Source organism: Mesoplodon mirus (assembly GCF_964341445.2).
Source record: "Mesoplodon mirus genome assembly, contig: HAP1_SCAFFOLD_1286, whole genome shotgun sequence".
In the NCBI taxonomy this organism is placed as follows: Eukaryota; Metazoa; Chordata; class Mammalia; order Artiodactyla; family Ziphiidae; genus Mesoplodon; species Mesoplodon mirus.
In genome coordinates, this window is record NW_028294806.1 from 76,578 (window position 1) to 89,203 (window position 12,626).

Genomic DNA, 12,626 nt, shown 5'->3' on the forward strand with positions numbered 1-12,626 from the left:
AAGAAAACCAGATGACAAGAATTTCAAATTGTAAAATATCCCGATTGTCAAATTTAAATAGGGATATCCTGTGCAATGGAGAGGCTGGCTGGTGCCAATTTCACATTTTGTTCTCTAGTGTCTGGACGAAGCCTGCTCTGCCAGTGAGCTGACAGGTCGAGAGCACTCCAGCTTCCACAGACACCCGAGAACTTTCTATTTTTCATGGTGTTCCTACCTTACCTAAGGGAAGGACTATATTCACAATGAAAAGAGTTATGATTCATCACCAGTAGAGAGATTCTTCCACTTTCTGGGTGCCCACGTTAAAAGTCTGGTATAGTCAACACTCCCTCTAACGTAGATCATGTATTGAAATGAGAAAACTATCACCTAATATGGCCAGAGAGGTGAAGGGACTTGGCCCAGCTGAGCCCAGGAGACACCACTAATTCAAAACCTCAACCATTAACGTAGTGATTGTGATCAAGGAGACTTACAGCACCTAAGAGATTCAAAGAGCATATTAATCCACCTCTGGCAACACTGCCAGTTTAAAAGAATGATTAACCTTCTCTCCCACTTGATTCAACCTGGCTATGTATTATACCACTCTAAATGCTAGCAGACTCTATGCTTATGGCTTCCATTAGGTAGCACTTAGTATACATGAAAACTTTCTTCAAGAAGTAATTACTTTTGAAACCATAAACATTTCAGTTGGGAAAAGTGAAAAAGAAAGGAGGTGCAAGTAAAGGGAACTAGGAAAAAATAAGAAAATACCCTCAAATATAAACATGTTGATTCTAAAGATAATTTAATGGGGATTTAAATGATACTAGGTGAGCATTTATTCTGTTTCTGCTTTAAATAAAGCATTCTGTTCTATTTGTTAGGTGTTGTACTTGTTTAGTATCTAATGTCTGTTAAAAACCTCTCGAAAGAGATGTATTCATTCTGGTATCCTAAGCACCTATCTGGATGAAAAGCACAAGCAATGGGAAGTCATGGGGCATAAAGGACCTTGCAAAGGCTCTGAAATCCATCTCTTACTTATGGCCTTTGAGACTCAGCCTCCTCCTCTATGTAGTGTTCATAAAACTTAGTGGAGATAGAACACTAGGGACACAGAAGGTCAAAGGAGGTATTTACTACGACTTTCCAAATATCTTCCTTTAGGAAAACAAATATATTTTATTTGCAATGAGGCTTTCTTGTGAATTTTATTCTTCTAAAGAGGAATATTTTTAGTGAACAATTGATTCGTTTGCCTCCCTGTGCTACTTTATTGACAATACTCAGGTAGGGGTGGTTTTCCCTCAAGCAGTTACCTCCATGTGATTTGTATATCAGACCTTCCTAAAAGCATGTTTTCCTGCTCTTTCGTTCCACCCCATCCCAGCTCTACTTCAAATATTGTGATCCTCTATTAAAATGCACAGAACCCTGGGAAAATAAGGAGAAGCAAAATGTTTGTCACTGCCAGCTCTGGTATGCATATATCAGAGGCTAAATTATAACTGATGAAGACAGAAATGGGACCCGTATCTGTCTGACTTCAGAAACCAGAAGTGTAGCTACTACAAGCTGATGAATGGGAACTCAGATCAAGGCCTAGAGTGGAGAGGAGTCTTCTGATCAGAAGGGGAAAGTAAACAAAGGGCAGCGTTTAATTATTTAATAATAAGTAAGAGAATGACTAGGGTGTTTTTACAGAACAGGATATAATATTGAAATAAAATCCCCCAAAGTGACACAGAAACATAATGCAATCCTCTTAAGCTACAACCCTTCCTAAACCAAACCATACCATTCTCTTCACACAGCCTGGAAAGTCAAAAGAAAGGGGATACTGATCTGCATCACACTGGCATTAGAAGCAGATCTAGTTTTAATGAAGTATTACTTCATGGGCTGAAGTTTCCCCCCAAAAAGGGTAAGCTTTTTTCTCAAGAAACATCACTGTGTAATAATCAAGGAGCCAGGGATGGTGGTATTAATTGTTCTAAGTACAGGGATTTCTTTTGCAGAAAGAAGTACCAATCAGAAAGAGAACTGACCAATAATTACTTAACAAAACTGCTTCAGAAGTAGATTTCTAAATCTACTTTTAGACTGATAGTTAGAAAAATCTTACTAAGTTTATTCATTTAGAGGAAATCTGTGCAAGCCTCTGAAACCAAGAGGTATTGTATCAAAAGAGATAAGGTCACTAGACACTTATGTAAGAGCTACTTCTTCCTCAAATGGCCACCATTAAGAGGAGAAACTATTTGCTGTATTTTCTGACTATTACGTTACCAAGAAGTAACAATGCACCTTTAGGAAACTAGTATGAAAGAAAAACATAATAAAATTTTTTGCAGGTGACTCTTTGATCTCATAGGTGTGTGTTAATTTTCCAAAGTTGGCACTGGATCCTGCCTTTACAAAATGCTCCTTGAAATATCACATTGAAAATCTTCTCTTTTACTCCTTATTGTAAACACTGTGTTTAAGTGTTTAAACACTTTTTAAGAAGACCAATAAAAAATATGGACTATGGGGCTTCCCTGGTGGCGCAGTGGTTGAGAGTCCGCCTGCTGATGCAGGGGACACGGGTTCGTGCCCCGGTCTGGGAAGATCCCACATGCCACGGAGCAGCTGGGCCTGTGAGCCAGGGCCGCTGAGACTGTGTGTGCAGAGCCTGTGCTCCACAACGGGAGAGGCCACAGTAGTGAGAGGCCCGCGTACCGCAAAAAAAAAAAAAAAAAAAAAAAAAAAATATATATATATATATATATATATAGAGAGAGAGAGAGAGAGAGAGAGAGAGAGAGAAAGAGAGAGAGAGAGAGAGAGGGAGAGAGAGAGAGAGAGACTATGAAATTATTTTTCCAATAGTGAAATTGTGGAGAATACATCTTGCATTTCTACTGTATTCCCGCAAAAAGAGGAAGTTCTTTTCCACAAAGACTCTCATCAATGTTAACTCTGGGAGAGAAGTATTTGTAGTTGTCTCATGCTTTGTGGTGAGAGACTCGCACTTTTTCCCCTGTCTCTATTGTGGGAAACAGGGCACACTTTGGGCTGAGAATTCATGCTGTGGTCGGAAAAGAAAGAAACGAAAAATACCCTCATTAACACTGCTCTTTAACAAGTTCAGCAAATGGGCTTCAGGCGTTCTAAACAGCAGCAATTAAAAAATAACTTTAGATTTCATACATTTCTTCCAGTAGGATGAAAAGCTGAGGTATGTTAACTTTAATTTTATGGTTTGCGTGAATACCGAGTTCGATTACTCCCTGTCAAAGCAGAAATCAGCCTCTTACAGGGAATAAGTGCTAATTAAGCAAAACAGAGTAAGCATGTTATATGAAGTATATTTGATTCTTTCCTGTGCACTTTGGCTGCACAAGCTCTAACCACAGTTTCCGGAGGGACCATCAGTGCTCCCTAAGAATGCCAATGCAGTGTTCCGTCCAGTTAGTGGGGTGCAGAGACCAGTCAGAATGCTGATGCTTTCCACAAAGGAGATGGGGCTAGGGAGGCAAATGCAATCAGGGAGTATTAGCTCTGTCTTGTGTGCCTGCTACAAAACCGTGTCCTCTCAAGACTGCTCTATCCCTTCTTTGCTTTATTCGTGTATGTGTAAGTTTGTATATGTAAGCTTTACAAGTCTCTCCTAAGAGAAAACTGAAAATGCCCAGGAAAAAGACAAAACTGCTTCAACAGAGAAAGGTCTCTCTGTTCCAGTTGAAGAGGATATAGAGTTAATAACAGGAAATATCCATCCCCTGAAACTCTATGAAACATGGATGCTTCCACAATTTACTCAAGGTCTCACTGACCAGGCTATAAGTAATTTTAATTATTATTTCTTATGGTTATGGTTGATAAAAAGTCTCAGTGGTATGCTAAAAATCTTTAACACTTGTTGACCTTTTTTCTTGATAGCTTTCCTCCTCCCAGGCTCCAGCCAACAGTAGCAGTAACAGATATCCAGATCTTAAGAGGATAGAAGTATAATGGTGCACTGAATATGGAAAGGAAGAACCAGTAATGGTTCCTATACATTCATAACGCGAATCAGCATCAAACTAAGCTTCCCCAAGAAGAAGCTGACAGCAAATAGTTCCTCCTCTTAATGAACTGAGGAAACAACTTTGAAGTTATCCGTAGCCACCGCTTCTGAAGCAACCAGTAGCTTTGCAACTATTAGTTTACTTGTATTAGATTAATTTATATTAGAGTTTATTTAATGCAATTGCTCACAAATTTTAAACCATTTTGTAGAGTAGTGTTCTGTATCTGTTTAAATGAAATGCTTTCCTAAGCTCAAAATCAGTGTTTTTATGTTGTGTAAATTATGAAATTACTGTGAAATATCTGGTAAACTTGATAGGAAACCCCAGATGTCAGCACTTTGCTGGGCAGGAGTTAAAGTGGCCCACACCATTAGCCCTCATCAGGAGCAGTAGCAGTGGGCTAAGTCATAAGGGCACGCCCGTCCATTACACTCACCCAGGATACTGTGAGTGAGAAACAAAGGGCAGTCAGACAGGGACCTCTATGCTCAGATTCCACTGCCAAGAAATGGCCTAAGTCAGCTCTTGTTGTTGAAGAAAATAACCCTTTAGGAATCAGACTGAATCCTATTTTAAGTTTTAGAGGAAGAAGGATACTATTTAAACATTGATGAAATGTGCCTCTCTTTTTATATCAGCATAGAAATTTATTTGAATTCAAAAGAATATGGTTATATTTAGCATAGTGTAATAATTATCTAAAGCACATATCATCGTTGGCTCTGAAACAGTTCTAAAGATGTCATTCTTTTGAAGTCAAAAAATATGCAGTAAAAATGGACAAGGAAGCAAAAATATGAAAAAAACAAGTTTGCTGAGTATGGGAAGTTGTTACAAGAGGGGCACAACAAGATAATGTAACAGAGTCCAAATTACATAACATGCAGCAAGGAGTTCTCTTGCTTTAACAACTCCTAGAAATTAAACCAGTAATCTCAATGCAAGAATATCACCACTGGGTTATTTAACAGGACAAATTTTCTGAGGGACACAGGTAGTAATTCACTCTACTTCCCCTTTCTCTAATATCTTTTCTCACACCAATTTCTTTTCTTTCCTCGAGGATAGATTTTATCCTGTTGAAAACAATTTTAGTTTTATTTGTAAAGTGGAGTAAATAATATCCTGAGTGAAGTAGGCAGAGTTTTAGCTGAAGATGCTCAGGAATCAAACTTTTGAAAAAGGCCAATCAGCTAGCTAGCTAGCAGTTACCATCAGTGGCTTGCAGAAAAAAAAATTACAGATGATATGTTTGCTAAATAGATAAAAAGAATAAGCAGTTTAGAATGGGCGAAAAATCCCAGGATCTACTGTGACCTAGACCAGAGGTGCCTAAACTTTTTGGAACCAGGGACCGGTTTCCTGGAAGCAAATTTTTCCAGGGAGGGGGGGCGGGGTGTGTGAGGTTCAGGCGGTAATGTGAGCCATAGGGAGCAGCAGATGAAGCTTAGTTGGCTTGCTTGCGACTCACCTCCTGCTGTGCAGCCCGGTTCCTAAGAGGCTGTGGACTGGTACCCGTCCAAGGCCAAGGGGTTGGGAACCCCTGACCTACACACTCAAAAGCAGACAGTTGACCTTTGATTAAGCCCATTTTCCTGTGGAGTGAGCCATAAGGGGCTCCAAGACACAGTTTGGTTTCAATGTTTCAGTGTTCACAGCCAGAGGGCAAACTCAGAATGTCTCCTCCTCTTGCAAAAACTGGACCACGGATGAGAAGTCTTTTTTTTTGAGTAGCCCTTCACGCACAACATCCCTGCAGATCTGATGGGCTTGACTGCCCAGAAGGACTGGGCTCTTCGTGCTGGTAGCAGAGTCTCATGCTAATCCCAGATCCTTAGCCATTATAGTGTTGCTCCGAATCCGCCCTGATAGTAATTAGCCGAGGGAACTCCATCCATCACCCCAGGTACAGGATTATAAGTGTCACTTGACCAACATTGTCCTGAGCTCGTATTTAGGATTTTAGCCAAGAGTTTTGGGTCAAGCCCTAACCTGAGTCCCAGATTCATAGCTTCAGCAGTTCCAATCCTACTAATAGCTAACAGCAAGTTTGTGCAGATCTTCGAAGCCTGGCCAGTCCCAACAGCTCCACGATGCACCACATGGGAGCCCATGCACCACAGCAGCTCAACTCCTCCCATCCTAAGTGTGAGGTTGCCAGATCGAGCCATTCCCACACTACCAGAAACAGGGGCATCCGTGAAAACCGCTCCCATTTTCTCAACTTCTTTGGCCAATTCTCCGAAAACCATAGGATCAACAGTACTGGAATCTATTAATGGTGAGTCTTTCTTCACTTTTTTTTTGAATTCCATTTGCTCCACAATAAGCTTCTAGTGCATTGATGCATTGTAATAATTCTGTCACCTTTTTCGGCTACATCCCCTGCAGAAGACACTACAGGGTTCATCTGCATCTAGAAGCTCTTTGCATGAATCAGGGAACACATCAACAACGGTGAGTGGCTAGCCATGTTTCATGAGCTCTTTTGCCACTGGACTCCCCACGTTGCCTACTCCAATGAATCCAACTGGAGTCTTGGAAGCTACTGACCTAGAACACAGCGCTGCAAGGCTGGCCACCACTGGCTGCTGCAGACGACTCCCTGTACCGGAGGCCGGAGGTGGCTCCACGGAGACGGAAGGAGGCTGCCACGCTGCCCGCGCCCCTCCTTCTCACGGTGACCTCCTCGACTCCCGGCTCACCCACTGGCTGCTATAGGGTGCGTGATGCGGAGGGCCGGCTCGGCTGTGGCGATTCTTAATACCTCTTTGGTACTAGGTTACACATACAGTTTCACCTAGTGAGCGACTTAACAGAAGGAATTTTTTTCTACGGCATTTTTGTGGCACAGCAGATAGAAGCGAGGTCACTATTTCTTTGAAAAACTGAATTAAAAATTTATAGAAAGTCATGATTCATTCTACAAATATGCTGAGTCAAAGAAACGTGAAAATTGATGCGATGGAGGAAGAGCGCTAGACTTCCCTGATGCTCAACTGGCGCCTTTCTTCTGGTGTCAGAACATGGTTGTGTAACTCCTTTAATCCCAGTGGATTTTCCAAAAATTCCAGAATCTTCAGATTTTGGTAGCCCCTGTTTACTGCCTTTGCCCCCCTATGCCAAATCCCACCCCACCCCGCACACATTTATTTTTTACCAGTTGTCCTCCAGGGTGTTTTTCTTTATATAGTTATTGCAGCAGTTTGTTAGACTACTGACCCCCAGTGCAAATGCCCCTCCCCCCGTTTTCTCACCCTGTGTAGTTTTGTTCCACCTTGACCTGGGCTTGGTCACGTGACTTGCTTTGGCCCAATGGCATATCAAGAGCTGAAGCTTGGAGAGTACTCGTGCTTTAGGGCTTGTCCTCATGGAAACCTGACATGTTAGGAAGCCTGGCTAACCTAGTGGAGACTAGGCACAGGCCACAGCCAGCACCAATGGCCAGACATGTGAAAGCAACCAGCCCCAGTCCAGCAACCAGATGATGGCAGCCTCAGTAGTCACCTCAGGTGAAAGCAAGATAGATCCACCCAGGAGATCCCAGCCCATTCCGCTGATTCACAAATTGTGAGGAGATAAAGTGCCTGCTGTTTTAAACCACCAAGCTTAGGAGTAGTTCATCACACAGGAAGAGATATAACTATCTTTACTGTTAGATTATCTTCCCATTTTATACCATGTTTCCCCTCAAACGACTGTTCCTTTATCCAAGATTCTAGAAAAGAAATAACAACTGATGAGGCTGATAGAGCCTTAACATTTTTTATAAGTTTTGTAAACTTTTAAAATAACTGTTAATAAAATCAATATTTATTTGATCACAAAATTATTTTCTTCAGTTGCCTTAAGAAGTAATACAGAATTGTACTAAGTTTATACATTTGGAGGCTCTAAAAATGTGTTATTCCTTGGATTCAAGTCCTAGTGTACTTTATGTGGGCATTCACGTTTGCAAAATGATTCCAGGAAAGTTGCGATTTCATTTTACAACTTTGGCCTAAGGAGTCTTATGATATTTTACCTGAGAAAAAGAACACATTAATTCCACTTTCAGCTATTAAACCCATGGCTTCCTGTATTTTCTAAATTCCCTATCAGTGAAGAAGACTATGTATAGCGTACAAGACCGTCATGATTAGGAGGAAGGTAGTACAGAAAGAGCCCATCAAATTAGGCATTGCCCAGTCACGTCAGTATACTAACGTGGTGAGCCACAGGCAGCTTGAAGCCTGGAAAAAAAGACAGATACAGTGTAATGATTATCCTAAGGATCCGGATAATGATTCCCATGATTTTGTTTTAAATATTAATGGCAGAGGATTCTGGGGAAATGGTGGTGGCTACAGAGAAGATTTTTATCCCTGAATATGCCACCCCTCCCCTAAATACACAACCCCCCACCCCCACAAAGAAGAAAGAAAAGCATCTAGGATAACAAGATCAAAAACCCACAGACAACATCTACAACAAGGTGTCCACATGAACTGCAACATACAGCCAGGTAGGAACAAATCAACAACAGGAAAAAGACCTACATATGTGTATCCCAAGGTGTGTGGGAGGAAGACGAGGGAAGGACTCTCTCTCTCTTTCAGGAGAGCCAAAGGTTACTATGGTTCACGAACTCACTGAGATTGAAAAACTCACTGAGAACAGCGGCAGAAACCGGGAGTGAATGTTGCAGGCTCCACTTTGCAGCTGAGTGCAAGAACTTTGAAATGTTCTGAGGATGCCAAGTGTTCTGGGGTCTGTGAAACCTTGACACCTATCAAACCAAAGCACCATCCCAGAACAAATCCCCATACTCAACAAGGACAGGAAAGAGGAGGCCTGGGTAAATGGGCATAGGAGGGCCGAGGAGGAAGATTTTAGAAATTTTAAGGTCATTTTTTAAAATTATGTTGTGGGGCTTCCCTGGTGGCGCAGTGGTTGAGAGTCCACCTGCCGGGACACAGGTTCGTGCCCCGGTCTGGGAAGATCCCACATGCCGTGGAGCGGCTGGGTCCGTGCACCATGGCCGCTGAGCCTGCGCATCCGGAGCCTGTGCTCCGCAACAGGAGAGGCCACAGCAGTGAGAAGCCCGCGTACTGCAAAAAATAAATAAATCAATAAAATTATGTTGTGAAAATAATAGAAGATAGTGAGCCCTGGAGTTCTGAAGCTAGAAATTATATTCTGATCTATGTTTCCCTCCTAAAGTGGAAACTTATTTCATTTAAAAATGAGTGACAGAAGAGTATTCCATTCACATCCTGTAGAAAATCAGTGAGAAAAAAAAAGAAAAAAGAAGGGTGAAAAGAAAGTTCCAGCAAATCCTGAAAACGTCACAGAAAGACACGTCCACAGAACAAATGAAATTTATTGCCTGATACTGCGGAAAAAGTAAAAGAAATTTTCAAAGGAATAGAAACTGGTTTTAAGAAAAACATAAAAGAAATTAGAAAAATTCAGAAATGAAGTGATTGGAGAATAGCAAGATTTGAAAAGGTGAAAAATTCAGTAAGTAATTTGTTTTAAAAAAATCATGTCTCGAGAGAAGGTTAAACTAGAAGGAACACAAGTTTGAATAAACACAGTGGATAATGTCTCCTTGGAGAAACAGCTGATTTCAAATCCAGCATAAGAAACGAACAAGATGTTCCTGTTACATCTTGTCATATAAGAGAGCTGGGAAGACTTCAAAGACTACTGTGGTTGTGTGGAAAGGACTCAGGAGCCAACTTGAACAGGATCCGTGAACCTAAGAGGGGACAATCTCTGCATCGATATTTATAACAACCTCACTGAAAACAACAACAAAGAAAGAAAATACCTCATTAGTTATCTTTGGAAGAGTCAACCTTTCTCTCTCTTGTTTTTTCTTTTTTTGTAAAACTGGTAAATAAAAGAAAAGAAACATTTATTCTTCCTTTCCTAATTAAACTGTAACTCAGGGCAACCAAGTAGTTGATGAAATAATGTTCTAGCTAGTAAATGAATAATCATCTAGTTAGTAGAATATCACCATTTGGTACCCTTAATAAATTAATGGATCTAGACATTGATCATTAATGGCTGCAACGTCACAGTAAGACAGACACTTGATAGTTCCTTTTGGAATTCATCAATATTATCTATGAAGTAAACTTGACAAAAAAATCACACCTGAATTATGTCAGTGCTCTAGATCTATCTACCAACTGACAGTAAATACATGGGCCAAAGGAGCATGATAAATATATAAGCAGAAAGGGGATGAAATCAGCATAATCCAGACAATCAGCATAATCCAGACAGTTGGGAACCCTACTGGATGAATGCTTTGAATTCAAGGACAAATACTTGCAAGAAAAATGAGCAAATTGAGTTCTTTTAAACCTATACTTTAAAAGAAATTGTGTTTGGATCAGCAATCAAATAAATAATGGTTATTAAAATAAAAATACATTTATAGGACAATCAAGGAAACATGAACTGACTGGCTATTTGTTGATATTAAGGAATCATTATTATTTGCGGATGTGTGATAATGACATAGTTGAGCTTAAAAAGGGCAGTTCTTGCATTTTAGAAATATGGATACTGACGTTTTCACTGAGAAAAAGAAATCTGGGATTTGCTTTAAAATTGCTGGGGATGATGGTGGTAGTAGTAAGAGAGGGTGTAGAGAAAATCTATTGGCCTGAAATGGACATTTGATGAGAACAATGGATGAAAGTTTCTACTTCTTTCTCTTTATTTCTGTAGATGTTTGAAATTTTCCATACTAAAACATGTTTTATAAATGTAGATGGCTTGCAATGTGCTCTTCTGAGCTCTCAGAAGGCAAAAAGCCATTCTTAAATTAGGAGCTTTCTTCTCTAGCCAAGAATTCTAATGATAATTTTGTCCCAACTGGCCAGTGCACTCAGATTGCTCTGAGATCTGTTGGTGGAAAAAAAATCAGCACAAACAATAAAGAGGCTCTTCAGTCTTAGAAGAAAACAACAAAGAATAAAGGCTGCTGCTAGGTCTGGGGCAATAGTGTAGTTACCAGTATAAGACAAAATATTAGTTTCTTCCAAAATCCACTTGTTACTACTGTGTATACTTTTGCAGCAAAGTATCTTTTCTACGTTGTCAGCATTAAAGTAAATTTACTATTTAGGTAGCATTTAAATTATCATATACTCAAAGCCTAGGCTGAAATGACATTAAATCTTATTTGGGCCATTGCAGTGTATTCTCCAGTCTTACTTGCTTTGTCTATAACTGTCGTAAAAAGGTGTGAGGAGATCTGCCAATATTAATGCCAGGATTCAAAATGAGTTCTTTGTAGCTTGCTTCCTTCAGGATCTTCTGCCCTCAGACCCATGTATTTACTTAATGCCTCAGATTATTGTATATGTCACATCTTTCCAACTAGGAGACAAGCTCCTTTAAGGGCAGTGACTAGTCTCATCAACATCGAATTTACTCCAACACCAGTGCTTTCAAATTGTGTGTTGCTTAGTATACGTCTGACCGTAAGAAGTTATAGAAACAATTCTACTCTAACTAAATAATAATGATACTACTGCTACTATTTCTACTACTACTGCTAATAAAATGTATGAAATAGAGTATAAATGGGAAAATAAAGATCACACTGGAAATCCCAGACTATAAAATGAATGATCCCAAAGCCACTGGCCAATCCATCGACTGTAAACAGTTACTTGTGAATTGGTCAACATTTAAATGCGTAATTGAGAGAAGGGTTAAAACAAATTTTATTACCAAAAAACACAATTTTTATACCTACAATTTTTGAGCTCAACTAACCTGTAGTTTTAACAGAAATAGAGGACATTCAAAGTGTTCATTCAGTTTCCTAAGTGATCCATTCCCTATCTTTCCTTATGAAACAATCAGTTACAACTCTAATAATTTGTCAAGGATTCACCAATCTCTACTTCCTTTATTTTCCAAGGTTTGGTATCATTACAAAATCAAGTCCTTTGGCAGAATTTAATAGTTTCAAAATCCCTCATCAATATTATTCACTGGGATAAAATAATATGAAAATTTAACAAACACTGACTATGTGCTGAGAAATGATCCTTCAGTGATTCACTCAAGGTGGAGACTAGTATTCAGGCTGCACCTGAGGTAGAACTTGAATTCCAAAGTGGACCTTTAAACCACAGCTCATCTTCTCTTTTTAAAACCATCAGAAAGAAGAAGCCTGTTGCCTGACCTTTGAGATTCTGCAAAGAGACCATATTTAAGTCTTTTGTCCCTTTTAACTTCCCTAGTCCCCTTCTCTACTTTCAGAATAGTGATTCCCAGATAAGTACAATGAGTTCAAACAGTGTGGTTAAAGGGGTAATTAGTCTGCTCTGCAGCCAAGTTACTCACAGAATAAAAAAGTTGGCTTTCACAGTTGTTACCTTCTTCCTGGGCTTTGTTTAGAGGGGTCTCAGCTCAAGCAAGCAACCTGTCGGCAGCCTGAAATAACTCTGTGGAAATCTAATGGCATATATGTAAAATATGTCTATGAAACCTTTTATTCAATCTTAGGTGCATAATTTTACTACTTCTTTAGGCCTGGAAAAGGATATTCAGCTACAAAAGGAC

At 39.9% G+C, this 12,626-nt stretch overlaps 1 pseudogene across 1 annotated transcript; it reads right to left on the reverse strand.

Annotated features, from left to right (window-relative positions):
• Window positions 1-2,813: 2,813 nt before the first annotated feature.
• LOC309797953 (3-hydroxyisobutyrate dehydrogenase, mitochondrial-like) lies at window positions 2,814-6,761 on the reverse strand (annotated as a pseudogene). The gene has a single exon. The product of its transcript is annotated as a 3-hydroxyisobutyrate dehydrogenase, mitochondrial-like (transcript).
• Between the last annotated feature and the right edge of the window lie 5,865 nt (window positions 6,762-12,626).